The 21,406-nt window shown below is 41.9% G+C and overlaps 1 long non-coding RNA gene across 4 annotated transcripts in view; it reads right to left on the bottom strand.

Annotated features, from left to right (window-relative positions):
- Positions 1-20,312, bottom strand: part of LOC110740941 — a 144,980-nt gene extending 124,668 nt beyond the window's left edge. For 2 of the 4 annotated variants that reach the window (XR_002516270.2, XR_002516267.2), the window contains exons 1-2: positions 18,073-20,312; positions 12,194-12,314 (exon numbers count right to left, since the gene is read on the bottom strand). This is a non-coding gene — a long non-coding RNA (uncharacterized LOC110740941). The remainder of the gene's footprint in view (positions 1-12,193; positions 12,315-18,072) is intronic. The other 2 variants (XR_004176638.1, XR_002516268.2) reach the window with 2 other exon arrangements.
- Between the last annotated feature and the right edge of the window lie 1,094 nt (positions 20,313-21,406).

Here is a 21,406-nt window from a genome sequence, read left to right on the forward strand (position 1 = left end):
CTCAAGAAAAGCAACTCCAAGACACATAATTGTCAGATTCACCAAAGTTGAAATGAAGGAAAAAATGTTAAGGGCAGTCAGAGAGAAAGATCGGGTTACCCACAAAGTGAAGTCCATCAGACTAACAGTGGATCTCTCGGCAGAAACTCTACAAGCCAGAAGAGAGTGGGGGCCAATATTCAACATTCTTAAAGAAAAGAAATTTCAACCCAGAATTTCATATCCAGCCAAACTAAGTTTCATAAGTGAAGGAGAAATAAAATCCTTTACAGAAAAACCAATGCTGAGAGACTTTGTCACCACCAGGCCTGCCTTACAAGATTTCCCAAAGGAAGCACTAAACATGGAAAGGAACAACTGGTACCAGCCACTACAAAAACATGCCAAATTGTAAAGACCAATGATGCTAGGGAAGAAACTGCATCAACTAATGAGCAAAATAACCAGCTAACATCATAATGACAGGATCAAATTCACACATAACAATATTAACCTTAAATGTAAATGAGCTAAATGCTCCAATTAAAAGACACAGACTGCCAAATTGGATAAGGAGTCAAGACCCACCAGTGTGCTGTATTCAGGAGACCCATCTCACATACAGAGACACATATAGGCTCAAAACAAAGGGATGGAGGAAGATCTACCAAGCAAATAGAAAACAAAAAAATAGCAGGGGTTGCAATCCTAGTCTCTGTTAAAACAGACTTTAAACCAACAAAGATCAAAAGAGACAAAGAAGGCCATTACATAATGGTAAAGGGATCAATTCAACAAGAAGAGCTAACTATCCTAAATATATATGCACCCAATACAGGAGCACCCAGATTAATAAAGCAAGTCCTTAGAGACCTACAAAGAGACTTAGACTCCCACACAATAACAATGGGAGGCTTTAACACCCCACTGTCAACATTAGACAGATCCACAAGACAGAAAGTTAACAAGGATATCCAGGACTTGAACTCAGCTCTGCACCAAGCAGACCTAATAGACATCTACAGAACTCTCCACCCCAAAACAACAGAATATACATTCTTCTCAGCACCACATTGCACTTATTCCAAAATTGACTACCAAGTTGGAAGTAAAGCACTCCTCAGCAAATGTAAAGTGCAATCAAACTAGAATTCAGGATTAAGAAACTCACTCAAAACCACTCAACTACATGGAAATGGAACAACTTGCTCCTGAATGACTACTGGGTACATAACAAAATGAAGGCAGGAATAAAGATGTGCTTTGAAACCAATGAGAACAAAGACACAACATACAAGAATCTCTGGGACACATTTAAAGCAGTGTGTAGAGGGAAATTTATAGCACTAAGTGCCCACAAGAGAAAGCAGGAAAGATCTAAAATTGACACCCTAACGTCACAATTAAAAGAACTAGAGAAGCAAGAGCAAACACATTTAAAAGCTAGCAGAAGGCAAGAAATAACTAAGATCAGAGCAGAACTGAAGGAGAGAGAGACACTAAAAACCCTTCAAGAAATCAACGAATCCAGCAGCTGGTTTTTTGAAATGATCGACAAAATTGATAACACCGCTAGCAAGACTAATAAAGAAGAAAAATAGAGAAGAATCAAATAGATGCAATAAAAAATGATAAAGGGGATATCACCACGATCGCACAGAAATACAAACTACCATCAGAGAATACTATAAAAACCTCTATGCAAATCAGCTAGAAAATCTAGAAGAAATGGATAAATTATTGGACATGTACACCCTCCCAAGACTAAACCAGGAAGAAGTTGAATGCCTGAATAGACCAATAACAGGCTCTGAAATTGAGGCAATAATTAATAGCCTACTAACCAAAAAAAGTCCAGAACCAGACAGATTCACAGCCGAACTCTATCAGAAGTACAAAGAGGAGCTGGTACCATTCCTTCTGAAACTATTCCAATCAATAGAAAAAGAGGGAATCCTTCCTAACTCATTTTATGAGGCCAGCATCATCCTGATACCAAAGCCTGGCAGAGATGACAAAAAAAGAGAATTTCAGACCAATATCCCTGATGAACATCAATGCAAAAATCCTCAATAAAATACTGGCAAACTGAATCCAGCAGCACATCAAAAAGCTTATCCACCACGATCAAGTTGGCTTCATCCCTGGGATGCAAGGCTGGCTCAACATATGCAGATCAATACACGTAATCCAGCATATAAACAGAACAAAAGACAAAAACCACATGATTATCTCAATAGATGCAGAAAAGGCCTTTGACAAAATTTAACAGCCCTTCATGCTAAAAACTCTCAATAAATTCGGTATTGATGGAATGTATCTCAAAATAATAAGAGCTATTTATGACAAACCCACAGCCAATATCATACTGAATGGGCAAAAACTGGAAGCATTCCCTTTGAAAACTGGCACAAAACAGGGATGCCCTCTCTCACCACTCCTATTCAACATAGTATTGGAAGTTCTGGCCAGGGCAGTCAGGCAAGAGAAAGAAATAAAAGGTATTTAATTAGGAAAAGAAGAAGTCAAATTGTCCCTGTTTCCAGATGATATGATTGTATATTTAGAAAACCCCATCGTCTCAGCCCAAAATCTCCTTAAGCTGATAAGCAACTTCAGCAAAGTCTCAGGATACAGAATCAATGTGCAAAAATCACGAGCATTCCTATACACCAATAACAGACAGAGAGCCAAATCATTAGTGAACTCCCATTCACAATTGCTTGAAAGAGAATAAAATACCTAAGAATCCAACTTACAAGGGATGTGAAGGACCTCTTCAAGGAGAACTACAAACCACTGCTCAATGAAATAAAAGAGGACACAAACAAATGGAAGAACATTCCAAGCTCATGGATAGGAAGACTCAATATTGTGAAAATGGTCATACTGCCCAAGATAATTTATAGATTCAATGCCATCCCTATCAAGCTACCAATGACTTTCTTCACAGAATTGGAAAAAACTGCTTTAAAGTTCATATGGAACCAAAAAAGAGCCCTCATTGCTAAGACAATCCTAAGCCAAAAGAACAAACCTGGAGGCATCAGGCTACCTGACTTCAAACTATGCTACAAGGCTACAGTAACCAAAACAGCATGGTACTGGTACCAAAACAGAAATATAGACCAATGGAACAGAACAGAGACCTCAGAAATAAGACCACACACCTACAACCATCTGATCTTCGACAAACCTGACAAAAACAAGAAATGGGGAAAGGATTCCCTATTTAATAAATGGTGCTGGGAAAATTGGCTAGCCATAAGTAGAAAGCTGAAACTGGATCCTTTCCTTACGCCTTATATGAAAATTAATTCAAGATGGATTAGAGACTTAAATGTTAGACCTAATACCATAAAAACCCTAGAAGAAAACCTAGGCAATACCATCAGGACATAGGCATGGGCAAGGATTTCATGACTAAAACACCAAAAGCAATGGCAACAAAAGCCAAAATAGACAAATGGGATCTAATTAAACTAAAGAGCTTCTGCACAGCAAAAGAAACCACCATCAGAGTGAACAGACAACCTACAAAATGGGAGAAAATTTTTACAATCTACCTATCTGACAAAGGGCTAATATCCAGAATCTACAAAGAACTCAAACAAATTTATGAGAAAAAACCCCATCAAAAAGTGGGCAAAGGACATGAACAGACACTTCTCAAAAGAAGACATTTATGCAGCCAGCCGACACATGAAAAAATGCTCATTATCACTGACCATCAGAGAAATGCAAATCAAAACCACAATGAGATACCATCTCACACCAGTTAGAATGGCGATCATTAAAAAGTCAGGAAACAACAGGTGCTGGAGAGGATATGGAGAAATGGGAACACTTTTATACTATTGGTGGGACTGTAAACTAGTTCAACCATTGTGGAAGACAGTGTGGCGATTCCTCAAGGATCTAGAACTAGAAATACCATTTGATCCAGCCACCCCACTACTAGGTACATACCCAAAGGATTATAAATCATACTGCTATGAAGACACATGCACATGTATGTTTATTGTGGCACTATTCACAATAGCAAAGACCTGGAACCAACCCAAATGTCCATCAATGATAGACTGGATTAAGAAAATGTGGCACATACACACCATGGAATACTATGCAGCCATAAAATAGGATGAGTTCATGTCCTTTGTAGGGACATGGATGAAGCTGGAAACCATTATTCTGAGCAAACTATTGCAAGAACAGGAAACCAAACATCGCATGTTCTCACTCATAGGTGGGAATTGAACAATGAGAACAATTGGACATAGGGTGGGGAACATCACACACCGGGGTCTGTCATGGGGTGGGGGTAGTGGGGAGGGATAGCATTAGGAGATATACCTAATGTAAATGATGAGTTAATGGGTGCAGCACACCAACATGGCACATGTATACATATGTAACAAACTTGTATGTTGTGCATATGCACCCTAGAACTTAAAAGTATAAGGAAAATTTTTTAAAAATTAAAAAAAGAAGGAAAGGGAGAAATAGGAAAATCCATTGTTGTTTTTCCTTTCAGTTCTTCCTTACTCATTAGTAAGCTTAAGATAGACAATGTTGGTAGAATGCGTGCATATCAAGAACTAAAATAATACCACTATCACTAGAAAAATGCAAACCAAAACCACAATAACATATCATCTCACTCCAGTTAGAATGACTATTACCAAAAAGACAAGAAATAACAAATGTAGGCAAAAATGCAGGGAAAATGCAACTCATCCCTTTTGGTGGGTCAGGATGTAAATTAGTACAGCCACTATGGAAAACAGTTTGAAGGTTTTTCAAAAAATGGAAAATAGAACAATGATACAATACAGCAATCCCACTACTGGGTATTTATCCAAAGAAGAGGAAATCGGTATATCAAAGGGATACGTGGACCCCCATGTTTATTGCAGCACTATTCAAAGAGCCAAGATATGCAATCATCCTAAGTATTCTTCAAAGGATGAACTGATAAAGAAAATGTGATGTCTGTATACACAATGGAATACTATTCAGCCATTAAAAAGAATGAAATAATGTCATTTTCAGCAACATGGATAGAATGGAGGTCATTATGTTAAGTGAAAAAAGCCAGACACAGAAAGACAAATATTACACGTTCTTACCCATATGTAGGAGCTAAAACATTGATCTCATGGAAATAGGGAGTAGAATGATAGTTACCAGAGGGTGGGAAAGGTGGGACTAGAATAAGAAAATATGTAATTTAATGGGCATAAACTTATCATTACATGGAAGAAATAAGTTATAATTTGATGGCACAGACAACTAACTATAGTTAATAATAATTTATTGTATATTTCAAAACAGCTAGAAGAGAAGATTTGAAATATTCCCAACAAAAGAATAAGTGTTTGGGGTGTTGGATATCCTAAATACCCTGACTTAATCATTACACATTGTATGCAGGTATCAAAATATCACATGTACCCCATAAATACAATGTGACTCCAAAAAGTTTATGAGAAAAAATGGAATTAAAAGATAAAAATAAAGTATAAATTTTATTTGTCAACATAAACTTTACCAAAGTCAAGATACTTTTGTAAGCTATGATACCAGCCATTTAATACATTTCTAAAGAACTGAGGGTCCTGGAAATTTAACCATGTCAATGCAGTCTTTTTACATTATTAAACAGAGAAAAATGGATGCCCGCTACAGATTTTTAAGATTAGGAAACAAAAAGAAGTCAGAAGAGACCAAATCAGGACTGTAATGTGGATGCCTAATGATTTCTCATCAAAACACTTGCAAAATTGTACTTGTGTAATGAGGAAAATGTCATGGTGGAGAAGAACTCTCTAGTGAAGCCTTCCCAGGGGTTTTCTGCTAAAACTTTGGCTAACTTTCTCAAAACATTCTCATAATAAGCAGATGTTATCACTCTTTGGCCCTCTAGAACGTCAACAAGCAAAATGCCTTGAGCATTCCCAAAACTGTTATCATTACCTTTGCTCTCCACTAGTCTGCTTTTGCTTTGACTGGACCACTCCACCTCTTGATAGCCATTGCTTTGATTGTGCTTTGTCTTCAGGATCATACTGGTAAAGCCATCTACCAGGATCATACTGGTATGGCCGTGTTTCATCTCCTATTACAATTCTTCAAAGAAATGCTTCAGGATCATGATCCCACTTGTTTAAAATTTCCACTGAATGTTGTGTTCTTATCTGCAGATGATCTGGGCACAAAAGTTTTGGCACCCATCAAGTGGAAAGTTTGCTCAACTTTAATTTTTTAGTCAGAATTACGTAAGCTGAACCAATTGAGATGGCAATGGTGTTGGCTATTGCTTGTGCTGTTAATCATCAGTCCTCTTCAATTAGGGCACAAACAAGATGAATTTTTTCCTCACAAATTGATGTGAATGGTCTGCCTCTGCAGGCTTCATCTTCAATATTGTCTTATCCCTTCTTAAAACAAGTTACCCATTTGTAAAGTGCCAATTTCTTTGAGGCATTTTCCCCATACACTTTTTGTAAAGCATCAGTGACTTCACCATTCTTTCACCAAAGCTTCACCATAAACATATGCTTGTTCTTGCTTTAATTGTAGCAGAATTCATGTTGCTCTGATAGGACCTCTTGTCAAACTGAGGCCTTATCCTTCTTAGTGCCTCAAGCAAGATCCTGTTTAGACATGCTATGACGAATTAGTATGAGTTTATTTTGGTACAAAAAGAGTTGGAAATTCATGCGTCATTTTTTCATAATACACATTTTCCATGAACTTTTTGAAGTCCCCCTCATAGGTACAATTACTTTGTACCAGTTAAAAATTAAAATTAAATGAAATGAAATAAAAACAGTTGAATTTGTTTCGGTTAGCATTTCCACTGAATGTATGAGCTATAAATAATTGTGTAATTTAAGTGATTTTACTTGTGAGTTAAATATTCTTATATTTACATTTAAAACTGGCATTGCACAATGTAAAGATGAATGTTATCATACTAATAATGTTTTTAATTTGTACTTAGAATGAAATTGAATACCAATTTTAAAATGCCATGACAACTAGGAAAGAAAGAAAAATGCTTTATATTTTAGTACCTTTAATGGCACTTTTTCTCCTGGTATTTTACACAAGGGGCCCTGCCTATTCATTTTGCCTGGGACTTGCAAATTAGGTAACCTGCTCTTCAGGGCTTTTTGACTTTCATTACAGCACTTTTACTCAGCATGTGCTCATATCACTTTAATAATTTTTCAAAATATATGTGCATGTTTTTAAAAATAAAAATAAAGCTAGACTTTTCTGCTTCTGAGAAAATAGAGCAGATGCACTTTTCCCTATTTCCCCTATAAATTATGACTAAAACTCTGGAATGAATATATACACACACCAAATAAGAAACTCTGAAAAGTGAGGAGAAGAGGGCAGACCCGGTAGGGACTTTAGACCATAGGAATGACACAGTGGTGACATCCCTAGATTTTCTTTTTGCCTCATATTCCCAGACTTGGAGCTTAAGAAGCCAGCAACCCCAGAAATGCCAACTGTTGTCGACACAAATAAAAGTCCCAACAAACCTCTGCTTTCTTTAGCCAAATGATTAATAAACGGGCAGTCTAGAAAAAACAAATCCTCGATGATAACTGCTTTACTGCAGCCAAACACCACAGAAAAATATATGGCTCCACTCTCCCACACACCAGCAAGGACTGAATGGGGAGCCTCAGCACCCCAAACCACTCCCCCTAGGGTTTAGTCAGAGAAGGACAAATAGGGAGATGGAACTTTCATCCCCACCTTAACAAACTCCACCCCCACAGTATCAGAGGATGCCTTGCGAGAAGTAGTAATAAAACACCCCTACCTCTCGCAGGAGGTGTGCACAGAGGCCCAGTGGCGAGGCAGAATTCCCAATGCCACCCAGTGGTAATGAGGAGTCACCCCCTTAGGTGTCAACAGAAGCGGCATAGGAACCCTGCATTTCTAGCCCTATCTGGCAGTAACTGAATGACAACCCCCTCTTTCTTCTGCTGGGACAATGTCAGGAAAAGCCAGCTAAAACTTGCAATTTAAATAAGATGCAGAGTCTCGTAATACCCAAAATGTCTAGATTTCAATTTTAAAAATCACTCATACCAAAAACCAGGAAAATCTCAAACTGAATGAAAAACATAATCCATAGATGCCAATACCAAGAGATGTTAGAATTATCTGCTAAAGGTTTTAGAATAGCCTTTATAAAAATGCTTCAATGAGCAATTATGAACATGTAAAAAATAGAACTTCTCAGTGAATAAATAGAAGATGTGAGGAATAGACAAATTGAAATTTTAGAACTGAAAAAATATAATAACAAACATTTTAAAACTCAATAGATGGGCTCAACAGCAGAACAGAGGGGACAGAGGGGAAAAAAAATCAGTGAACTGGAAGATTGAATAATAAAAATTACCCAGTGGGAATAATAGAGGGAAAATATACCCCCCCCCCCCCCCCCCGCCAAACAAAAATGAACAGAGGCAGGGCACAGCGGCTCACACCTGTAATCCCAGCACTTTGGGAGGCCAAGGCAGGCAGATCACTTGAGGTCAGGGGTTCAAGACCAGCCTGGTCAACATGTTGAAACGCCGTCTGTACTAAAAACACAAAAATTAGTCAGGTCTAGTGGCGCACGCCTGTAATCACAGCTACTCAGGAAGTTGAGGCACCACAGCCGCTTGAACCCGGGAGGCAGAGGTTGCTGTGAACTGAAATTGCACCACTGCACTCCAGCCTAGGCAACAGAGTGAGACTCTGTCTCAAAAAAAAAAAAAAAAAATTAGCAGAGCTTCCAGGGACCTGTGAGACTATAATAAACTATCTGACATTCATGACATTTATGTCATCAGAGGTTCAAAAGGAGAGGTGAAAGAGGGTTAGGCCAAAAAAGTACTTAAAGAAATAATGGCTGACAATTTCCTAATTTTGGCAAAAACATAAACCTACAGATTCAAGAAGCTGTGAAAACTTCAAACATAATAAACTCCAACAAATCTATACCGAGACACATCATAATCAAATTTCTGAAAGCTAAAAACAAACAAAAAATATTACATGGGTAAAACTATTTGACTGACAGCAGATTTCTCATTACAAACCATACAGACCAGAAGGAAGTGCCACAATATTTTTCAAATGCTGAAAGAAAAGAACTAACAGCCCTAAATCATATATCCAATGACAATGTCATTCAGAAATGAAGAAGAAACCAAGACATTCCCAAATGAAGGTGGTAGGGGAAGGCAAATGTGCCTCGGGAGATCTACTCTAAAAGGATAGCTAAAGAAACTTGTCTGGACTGGATATCATAAAAGAATTCTTGGAGCACCAAGAAGAAAAAAACAACAGGAGTAAAAAATATACTTAAATACAATAGACCTTCCTTCTCCTCTTGAGTTTTCCATAGTTGAAGCAAAAATTATACCACTGTCTAATGTAATTCTCAGTGTAACTGGAGGAAATATTTAAAACAATTATTTTGAAAAGTGGGAAGGTAAAGGGACATAAAGAGAGGAAAAGTTTCAACATTTCACTCAGACTGGTAAAATGTTGACACCAGTATACTATTATAAGGTACACATCAGTAATATAATATCTACAGCAATCACTTAAAAAGCTATACAAATAGGTATCCTCAAAAACACTATAGAGAAATAAAAATGGAACTCAAAAAAATGTTAAGTAACCCACAGGAAAGCAGGAAAAAAAACAGAGGAAGAAAAACAAAGAGAAAACAAAAATTAAAATGACAGACTTAAGCCCTAACATATCAATAATTACGTAAAATGTAAACCGTCAGCCGAGTACCATGGCTCACACCTGTAATCACAGCACTTTGGGAGGCTGAGGCGGGTGGATCACGAGATCAGGAGATCGAGACCATCCTGGCTAACACGGTGAAACCCCATCTCTACTAAAACTACAAAAAATTAGTCAGGCATGGTGGCACGCACCTGTAGTCCTAGCTACTCGGGAGGCTGAGGCAGGAGAATCACTTCAACCCAGGATGCGGAGGTTGCAGTTAGCCGAGACTGCACCATTGCACCCCAGCCTGGGTGACAGAGCGACACTCTGCCTCAAAAAAATAAATAAATAAAACGTAAATGGTCTAAATACACCAATGAAGAGAGAAAGATTGGCAAAGAGGAATAAAAATGCCGACCCAGCTATGTGCTGCCAGAAACTCGCTTCAAATATAATTATATAGTCAGATTGAAAGTAAATGGATGAAAACACATATATCATACACACAAATATCAATCAGAAAAAGGAGTGGCTTTATAATATAAAATAGACCCCAGAGCAAAGAAAATTACCAGAAACTGAAAGAGACATTATATAGTGATAAAAAAGTCAATCTACCAAAAAGACCTAGCAATCCTAAGTGTACATGCACCAAACAACAGACTTGCAAAATATGTAAAGCAAAAACTGATTGAATTAAAAAGAAGCATAAAGTCCACAATTATAGCTGGAAACTTTAATGCTCCTCTCTCAACAGTTAATAGAAAAACTAGACAGCAAATAAGCAAGAATGTAGAATAACTCAACTGAATATTCACCAAGAAGATGTAATCAACATTTATGGAACACTGCACCCAACAACAGCAAAATACTCTTTTGTTTTCAAATGTTCACAAAACAAGGTAGACCATATCCTGGACCATTAAAAAAATATATATATATATACTTGAATAGGTTTTAAAGACTCGAAATTATACAGAGTGTATTTTCCAGCCATGATGGAATCAAACTAGAAATCAATAACATAAAGACAACAGGAAAATCTCCAAACACTTGCAAACTAAACAACATTCTTCTAAACAACCTATGAGTCAAAGAAAAAGTATCAAGGGAAATTAAAATATATATTTAACTAAATTAAAATGAAAATATAACGTCAAATTTTGTGGAAACAACTAAAAAACTGCTGAGAGGAAAATTTATAGCACTAAACACATACATTAGAAAACAGGAAAAGTCTCAAATAATAATCTAAGCACCTACCTTGAGAATCCAGGAAGAAAAACAGCAAAATAAACCCAAAACTATTAAAAGAAAAAAAAATAAAATAAAAGATGTGAGCAGAAATCAATGAAACTAAAAACAGAAAATCAATGAAACAAATATTAACTTATTTGAAAAGATCAAATATGATTGACAAAATTCTAGCAGGACTGACAAAAAGAGAAGACATGAATTATCAATATCAGAAATTAAACAGGGAATATCATCACAGACTCTGCAGACATCAAAAAGATAATAAGGAAATACTATGAGCTCTACACATATAAATTTGACAACTTACATGAAATGGGCCAATTCTTTGAAAAACACAAACTATGACCATTTACCCAATCCTGAAAGATTACCATACGATTCCAGTTATAGAATGTTCTTGAAATGACAAAATTGTAGAAATGGAGAACAAATGAGTAGTGGCCATAGATTAAGGAGGGTGTAGGAGAAAAGTGGGCAAAACTGTAAAAGAGCAACAAAAAGGACCCTTGTGGTGCTGGAACTATTCTATACCTCAGCTGTATCAATGTAATTATCCTGGTTGTGTTATTGTAGTACAGTTTTGCAAGATGCTACTATTGGGGAAAACTGAGTAAAGGATACATGAGATTTCTCTGTATTATTTCTTGCAGCTGCATGTGAATCTACAATATCTCAAAATAAAACATTTAATTTAAAAATAAATAGGCCAGGCGCAGTGGCTCATGCCTGTAATCCCAGCACTTTGGGAGGCTGAGATGGGCGGATCACTTGAGGTCAGGAGTTCAAGACCAGCCTGGCCAACATGGTGAAACCTCATCTCTACTAAAAATACAAAAATTAGCCAGGCATGGTGGCACACACCTGTAGTCCCAGCTGCTCGGGAGGTTGAGGCAGGAGAATCGCTTGAACCCGGGAGGCGGAAGTTGCAGTGAGCCAAGATTGTGCCACTGCACTCCAGCCTGGGTGACAGAGCAAGAGTCTGTCTCAAAATAAATAAACAAAATAAAATAAATAAAGCCAATTCAAGAATGTAGGTGGGAGAGGTAAAAAGAGGTAAAAGGAAGAATCAATGCCTGGTTTTTGACACATAATTTCAAAAGAAATCAAGAAAGAGTATATAGAGGTGAAGGAACAAGAAATAGAGGTCCACATGCAGAATTTCAAATGACAAAAAATAGCCAACTATTCTTACCAGCAAAAAATTCCAGGAGGTTGTGAGACGGGAGGATCCCTTGAGCCCAGGAGTTTGAGGCTGCAGTGAACTGTGATCACACCACTGCACTGCACTACAGTCTGGATGACAGAGCAAGACCCTATAAAAAAAAAAAAAAAAAAAAACTTTTATATGTTTGTTATTTAAATTAGGAGGAAGAGTAAAAGTAATATAGGAAGCTAAATTATTTTCTTTTACTACAAAGATTCAAAAGCTAATTTTACATATAACTGTCTTAACCTATTAGTTAGATTAGACCAGCAATTCCCAAAGAACTAAAACCAGAAAAAAACTAGAAAAGATTGCCTCAATTTTTATTTTCAGTACTTTCGGCAGACTAAGTATTTGAATTGGCTCCCCAGCTTAACAGAATAAGAAAAGCTGTATAACGTTTTTCATCAACTTGAAGATATTTAGGTTGCTATCTAAACAATGAAAAATGAGGACACCAAGATCCAGAGGGGAAGGAAATTCAAAGAGGTGAGCCTGGCATTTGGATCTGATTTTCTCCAGATGCATCAGCCCATTCTGGAAGACAGAAGTGACGGACTGAGAAGCTGAGCATATCTTTTCTTTTGGGGGAGGGGGTTGGTTTTTTTACTGCTTGGTGTTCTCTGAGCTTCTGGAATCTGTGGTGTGCTGTCTGTTGCTAATTTGGGGAAATTGTTGACTATAATTTGTCCAAGTTCTCCCTCCTCTTCTCTTCTCTCCCCTTTCCCTCTCTCTCATCTTTTGGGATTCCAATTACACATATGTTAGCCCACTGATATTATCCTACAGTTCTTAGATGCTTTGTTCTGTTTGTTCACTCTTTTTTTTCCCTTTGTATTTCAGTTTGAATAATTTCTACTACATTTTCTTCAAGTTTACTGATTCTTCTCTCAGCTATGTTGAGTCTACTGATGAGTCCATCAAAGGCATTCTTCATTTCTGTTACTGTGTTCTCTATTTCTAGCATTTTCATTTGATTTTTCTTATAGTTTCCATCTCTCTTTTGAAATTACCCATCTGATTATCCATGGAACAAAGTGGATTAATCTCAAAAACATATTGCTACGTGGAAGTAAACCAAACTCGAAATACTACATACTTAATGATTTCATTCACACAACATTCTGGAAAAGGCAAAACTATAAAGACAGAAAACATATCAGTAGTTACTAGGTACTAAAGGTGGCAGGAGTGGATTGGCTACAAACAGGAATGAGGGAACTTTGGGGTGACAAAATATTACATATTTTTATTAAACAAATGTATATATTAATAAAAATTTATAGACTGTACACTTAAAATGGTGAAATTTTACTGCATGCAAATCATATGTCAATAAACCTTATTTTGAAAAATATAAAACAAAATGATAGAAATAAAATAAAGCCCTGCCATTACACATACTCCAGAAGAGATAAATTTTTTTAACTGGCCACACTAAGCACTGTGAAGACACAGAACAATGCGAATTCTCTTACACTATTGGAGAATTGTAGATTCCTGCAAGAACTTTGGGAAATTATTTGACAATATCAGCTAAAATTGAACATATGCACACCCCACAACCCCGCCATTCCCTTACTAGGATTATACCCAAAGTAAAATTCACAAAAATGAATGCCAAGAGACAAGTACAAAAATGTTTATAGGCCCTTATCATAGCCAAAAACTGGAAACAGTTGCATATAATTGGTAATTCAATGCACTCTACATTTCTATATACTAGTGTCGTATGCACTTTTCTAAACACATTTTGTGCTTGTTTTATACTTTATAAAACATATTCCATATATAAGTATGCAAAGCCTTTCATGCTTGACCCATGCCCACTTCCACAGCCTAATTTCCTGTCCTAGACGGTCTCATTCAAACAGACCACAGCCTATCACTCTCCATGCCTTTGCACACTCTGTTCCCACTATCTGGATAGTCTGCTACGTGTCCAACTTTGATACTCTTCCTCTACGTGGCAATCTTCAACTTCACTTCAAAGCCTAAATCAGATATTATCTCATTCCAAAAGCCTTCATTGAACTCCCACTCCATGCAAGCTTCCCCCAACAGGGCTGCGTTAGGTACTTCTAATTTAATTCCTCATAACACCGTATGCTTTAGGTCAGAGTTTATCAACCTCATCACTTTTGACATTTTGGGTCAGACAATTATTGATGTGAGGGGCTGTCTTGTGCATTTTTAGGACTTTTTTTTTTTTTTTTTTTAGCATTCTCACCCTCTACTCACTAGATGCCTGTATTATGCCCCCTCCCCACCGCACATTGTGACAAATGTTCTCTGAGCAGCAAAACCACCTCTGAGAAGCACTGTTCTGGGGCTTTGGAGGAGCCTTCCCGTGCCTGAGTTCAGAAACAAATGAGATATCAGCCAAAAGTCAGGGAGAGGAAAATCGGAACGTTAGTGATAGAGTTGAGTGGAGAATGTGGCTCTACCCTGCCATCCCGGAGACAAACAGTGCAGGACGACCAAGGGCCCCCACACAGGCAGGCCCCTCGCGGGATGGCAGAGAGGAGACTGGGATGCCAATGTCCTGGGAATGGGCTGGCTGAGGGAAGGGAAAGATGGAAGGAGCTGGCCGACTTGCTGGATTTCTCCTTCCAACTCCCCAACCTGACATGAAAAAGATGGAGCAGGGTGAGGAGAGAGGCCAGGGGATTACTCAAGAATCCTTCCAGAGGGAGGAATGACGATGGCCCTAACACCGTGCCTCTGTCACAGCCATGGGGACATCATCATTCCTGGCCTCTTGTCGGTCTCCTGCATGGAAATGGAGGGTATGGACTATGTCCTGCTCATCCCTGCATCCCCGGGGCTGGCCCAGGGCCTGGCTTGAGCTGGGAGTTCAGTATATGTCCTTTTGTTCTTCTAGTCCCCACCATTGCTGGTATTGCAGTGTGCCTGGGACCCTTAGAGCCCCACAGTATCTCCGGAGAAAGCCACGCTCCCTACAGTGAATCCTGAAGCCGCCCCTCTGCCTTCCGTGTCCCTGGTTCACAGACATTGCTCACCAAGGGAGCCTGATACGTGAAAGAAGCTCAAATGTTCCATCAACCGGGAAGGCGTGCGGCAGCAACGGGCACTTCCTCTGCACCACAGCCATCTGACCACAAGGGGGCGATGTCCCCCTTCCAATGCCTCTACAACCGCCATCCCTAAAACCAACTCCTCACCCCAGGACCAGAGCGGACATAGGAGGGAGGTGGACTCCCCACTCCCCTTTCTAAAGGAAGGAGGTGGCCCTGCACTAGGTGATTGCCCTCATGGGCCACAGCTGGGCATCTGGCTGACTCAGGTTCTAGGCTTCTCCTTCCCCCGACCTGTCCCCCTCGAGGTTCTCTCCTATAGAGCTTGGGGCATCCCTAGCCTCTCCAGACCCAGGCAGGTGACCATTCCCCGGTGCTATCCTGGGGGCTCCACCAGCCCTGGGCTGGTCAGGAAGGCCCCATGCTGGCCCTCAGCTTCCCACCCCCACCATCCCCACTTCTAAGTGGTGCTGCTACCTCTCAGGTCCTGCTTCCCTGTGCAGCCTGGATTCCTCCCAATGCAGCCCGGAGACCTTGTCTAGCCTCATCTGCCTCTTGGGTGACTGTCCTAGATTCTCTGTCACTGGATCTTTGGACCAGCCAATGCTGTCAGTTGCCTCACCTGCTGAGGGCGTGGTGAGACAGGTGGTCACTAGGATGTCATGGGCCCTGAGCCTCCTAAGGCCTGTCCTTGCTACCCCTTCTCTTGTCCCACTCTTCTCTGATCTCACAAGGACTTCTGCCATCTCAGGACCTGGACCCCAGCATGCTCTTGCCCCCACCCCATCTACACTGTTCTGGATAAGCCCAAAGTCTTTGGAAGCAGATAGAGATGGGTTTGAATCCTTATGCAGCACTTATTAACAGAGTTGTTACTTACCTTCTGTGAGGCTTGGTTTTGTAATCTGTGAAATGGGAGTGATCACGGCCACCCTTTTGAGTTTTTTGTAAGTGACATCCTGTGCATCTCATGCAGGGCCCAACGCTATCATAGACAGCCAGTAAATGTTACTTCCCTCCCACCATTTCATATGAGCACTGGGCTCGGCATTCTACACACAGAATCGTGAATATCCACGTAACTTTGTCAGCTAGTTATTACTGGTCCATTTTATAGACGAAGAAACTGAGGCACCATGAAGTCAAATAATCTGTCCGGAATCACGTAAGTGGGGAACTAGTAAAGCTGACATTTGGGCCCATATTGGATGGACGTGAAGGCAAATCCTGCTCTGCCTGGGCACTCTGCCCCAATGTTCTGCATGCAGGTAAAGGAGAGTGTTTTATTGTCCATGTTTTCTAATAGGCTTCTCAGTGCTTTGATCCTACCTCTGCAGAAGCACCCACCACCGCTCCTTTTAGGGAAAAGAGGCCTATTTACCTTTTAATTTTACTTTCAATCAGTCAGATTCAGTTCCACGTTCATAGAGACTTGGGGTAGTTCAGGGAAATCAAAGCCTGGGTGTCCTTGGAGAAAGGTTGACGTTCATGCCCACTCTTTTTTTGGGGGCCATTGACTTTGAAAAAGAGGGAAGTCTAATAACTGAGTCTGGGAAATAAAGATGCCTGCATTTCAGGTCCTCTGACCCAGATCCCGGAGGATTGGGAGCAGCTGTTTCCATCTCCGCAGGTGCTGGAACCTCCAGGAATGTGGTCACATGGAAGGGGAGGAGCAAGGGTGAGTGGAATAGAACTTCCAGAGGTCAAATCACCCAAAAGGTCCAGTGGAGCTGAACACTGCACTGTCTGCCATAGGAGAGGAACTCACCTGCCCTGCCAAGCAGCAGGCCGGCTGCAGGGGAATGGACAGGTTGGCCTTGCAGACTCAGGGAGCAAGCACCAGGGCATGGGCCATGCAGGGCTGTGAGAGGGCAGCCCAGAGACACCCAGGTCCCAAAGGCCCAAAGAACGGGAAATGGGGGGTTTGAGAGGGGAAGGATCTTGCCTAGGACCCACTGTGTCCAGAGCCCCTTCTGCTGAGCCACACCCTGGAGCCATAGGCTCTCTGGCTGCTGCCACTGCTGACTGCCTGCGTGGTGGTCATTGAGGAAATCTAGGCCAGGTCCAATCCACCACGAGGGATTGATTGATAATGGGAACAGAGACTGTGGGTCTCCATCCTGACCGCTCTACTGAAGCTTTTAATAATCAGCCTGCCTCTAAGTGCCTGAAGACTCTCGGCTTCCAGCTGTCTATTAATTGTGCCTCTCAGGCCCTTGGACAGTTGGTTCAGCCTGCTGCCCACTGTGACCGCTTCCAGGAAGGCCAACGAGTGACTGCAGTTCCCAAGCTGGCCACTAGAGGGAGCCTTAGCCCGTAACAGCTCTGCCTTAACTGGCGGAGGAGAAGAAAACCAAAGGGTCCCAGAATCCCTGCCCGTCTGGACATCCCAAAGTCCTCCTCCCTTAGCTCTCCCCAGCCCAAGTGTAGGCCCCTCCTGTTTTCAGAAGTTCTTGAAAAGGGAGGTCTCCATCCTCCCCTGAGAACCACTGGCAGCAGCTCCAGCCAAAACCCTGCCTACCGGTGCCTCAGCGGCGTGGGGCCTGGGGGGAGGCTGCCTGGGAGACAGAAGGCAGATGAGATGGGACACGGAGGGACAGAGAGGAGGGAAGGAAGAGGGCAGATGCAGACAGGAGGGGCTGGAGGGGAGGAGGCGCTGAAAAGGGAGACAGGGGAAGAGTGGAAACAGGAGAGAGGAGACCCCAAGGGGGAAACCTTGAATTCAGCCTCCCCCGCCTGCCCTTCCTGCCGGCCCCAAACACCCATCCAGAGGAGGACCCGTCTCCCTCCCTCCAGTGTCGGCTGTGGCTCCAGGCCTGCCCTGTTTACCTGGCCCAGTCACAGTCTCCCAAACACCAGTCCAGGATTTGGGGTTATTAGAGGCTGGGGAGGGTGAGATCCTGGAGCCGGAATCTGAGAAGAGGAAGCGCGGTGAGACGGCTGTAACCCAGCACCAGGCACACACACAACGCTGACGCTGCCCTGAATTCCACCCGGCTGCGGCTCTCACCTGATCTCCAACTCTCTTATCTCCGCTTGGGATAGAGTTCAGCTGGTTTTAGTCATCTGAAGGACTGTCATTCACAGAAGCTTCTCCTTCTCCGGCTGACACCTGCTGATACTGCAGCAGGAATGATCCAGGTTAGGTATCAAGCTCTGTCCAAAAGGCTGCCCCTGGAGGGGGCTTCAGCTTTCAGGGACAAATCTCCTTCCTTCCTGCCCTCTGTCCTCCCCATCCTGACGTCTATGGAGGAGAAACCTTGGCAAAAGTGACTAACGGAAGCAAAGAGTAAAGCCCAGGAAAACACGTTGATTGGGGTGGGTGGGGGTCAAGGTCTTCAGAGCTGTCTATACTTGCTGTGTCTCTACTTCCTATTCACTCAGCAGTTCACCAGCTCTACAAATATCGTGAGACTTTCATGAGCCTGACACTGTGCTAAGCCACTTCCTTGGCCTCCTGCCTCCTAGTGATGCTGTTGCTCTTTTCTCAAAGGAAAGGACAAGGAATGATTCCCTTGTGGTCAAATTCAGTGACCTTCCTCTGGGGCTCACTCAATTTGATCCTAAGGTGGTGGCTGGACTGTTGACCAGCCATTCTTTCCTTCTAGAAACTCTCAGCTCCTTTCCCCATCAAAACAGCACCCCTCCTAGGTCCTCCTCCTTCCTCTCTGAGACCTCTGTCTTCTTCACAGGACCCCTCTCCTCCTCTTCTTCCCTTCTCCTTACATAGCAGTGTTCCCCTGCTTCCACCCACGACCCTCCTCTGTCTACAATGCCTCTGTGTCAGGATGACTCACAGCCTGCAAATGCACAGCAATTTTCCTATGTCTCTATTTATTTTGTACATCACACAACCCTCGCTACTGCACTAGCAAGAAACTTTAGGTTGCATCTAATACTTGGAACTTAGATAGCGCCAAGGCCTGGAGACAGGCCCGCTTGGTCATCCAGTCCGTTGTCCTCAGGGGTCACCCCGAGATGTCCACCATCTAATCTGGGTGGCCATGTGAGTTAAGCTGCTCTCTCTGTAGTCTCTGGACTCCACACATGGAGCATAGGAAGCTCTGGCCTGGAGCCCCAGGCCTTGTCCTCGGTGCCCAAGATACAGGGGAATGGACAGATTGACCTTGCAGAGGAGTAAGCACGAGGACAGAGCATGCAGAGAGGCAGTCACCTCCCTGGAGATAATGTTGAGAACTCCATGCAGCCACCCACCCCAACCCCAGACCCTTTCTCATTCTCTTTCTCCAGTCCAGGGGGGCATTTGAACTGACCCAACTTGAGTCACGTACTCTTCCCTGGACCAGTCTGCTGTATGACTGGAGGAAGTGGTCATCAAGATATCCCAATACACTGACATGGCCCCTGGCAGCCATCCCTATACATACCCCCCTCTTCCCATGAAAGAGGGGGACTCAAGCTGTGCACCTACCCCCTCCTCATATGGTATCTAATATAACTCTTAAATCCTTCCCTCCAGCACATGTTGGAGTATGAATCAGAAATTTCCAGTTGTTCCCAATACCCACTCTCCTCTCCTCCTTTACTAATACATCCCCAGAAGTATGGCTGTACTCATGGCTGCACAGTATAAAAGTTACATTTCCCAGCAGCTAGTTGAGGCCTTGTGACAGCTTTGGCTATTGTGATCTGAGCAGAAACAATGTATATAATGTGAATGTACCACATCCTTAAAGAGAAGGGCATGCCCTCCCCTTCCTCTTTTCCTGCTTTTCACTGACTAGAATGCAGTTGTAATGGCAGGAGCTGGAGCAACCATCATGGACCACATATTGAGGATGGCAGGGCGATCAAATTGAAGGACCTGGGGTCCTGAACAATTTCACAGGGGAGAGCTATAATACAAGTAAGACGAAAATAAACGGCCACATTTAAGTGTTTGGTAATTCAAAGCCTTTGTTATAGAAGCTGAACTAATATGCTAACTGATAGAGCTAAAGAGATCTTCAGGGCAGGTGCAGTGGCTCACGTCTATAATCTCAACATTTTGGGAGGCTGAGGCAGCAGGATCACTTGAGCTTGGGAGTTCAAGGCCAGCCTGGGCAACCTAGCAAGACCTAGTCTCCGCTTAAAAAAAAAAAAGAAAAGAAAAGAAAAGAAAAAATTAGCTGGGCATGGCGACACACACCTATAGTCCCAGCTATTCAGGGGACTGAGGTGGAAGGATTTCTTGAGCCCAGGAGGACAGAGCTGCAGTGAGCTATGATTGCACCACTGCACTCCAGACTGGGCAATGGAGCAAGACCCTGTCTCTATAATAAACAAAAACGAGAGATCTTCACTCCATTTCTATAGCACTTTCCAGCTATGAGATTTGGGGCAAACTACTTAATCCTTCTAAGCTTTCATTTTCTTAGCTGCCTACCTATTTCCCACAATCATTTTACAAAATGAATGAAATAGCATTGAATAAAGCACCTAATATAACATTGACATATACTTGGGGTTCAACTGATGTTGAAACTGACAGCCCAGTCATCTTTACAAAATACCAACCAGATCCCCTGCCCCCTCGATTCGGAATCTTCGAACACTCCCACTGCTCTAACTACAAACACCAAACCCTTCCTGTGGCCTACAAAGCCCTGCCTATCTCACCCAGCCTCTCTAGCCCAACCTTCCCCACCTCCCCCGGCTCCTTTTGCCCACTCTGACCTTGCGGTCACCTCACTGCCTCCACAAACATTGATCGAGGGCCTTTCACAGTCCAGACACTGTGCTGGGACTTCGCACATACACACCCGGAGCCTTGCTCTTGCAGACTTTACGATCTAGTGAGGGAGAAAGAAAAAAATAAGTTCACATAAATAAATAAGCATAGCTAACATTTATTGAGCACTTACTACCTGCCAAGTGCTGTCTGAGCTGGTTTTACATATAGAAATTATCAACTCTTACAACCCTCTGAGTTAGGTGTTACTATGATCACCCCACATTTTACAGATGTGGAAACAGAAGCACAGCAAGGTCAAGCAACTTGCCCAGGGTCACACAGCTAGTGGGCATGGAGCCAGAATTTGAACTTGTGTAGTCTGACACCATAGCCTGTGCATTCAACCATGAGTCTGTCCTGCCTTCAAATTCATGTCAAATTACCACTGTGAAATGTGCTATCAAGGGAGTGTACATGGGGTTCAGAGGC

Source organism: Papio anubis, chromosome 10 (genome assembly GCF_008728515.1).
Source record: "Papio anubis isolate 15944 chromosome 10, Panubis1.0, whole genome shotgun sequence".
NCBI lineage: Eukaryota > Metazoa > Chordata > Mammalia > Primates > Cercopithecidae > Papio > Papio anubis.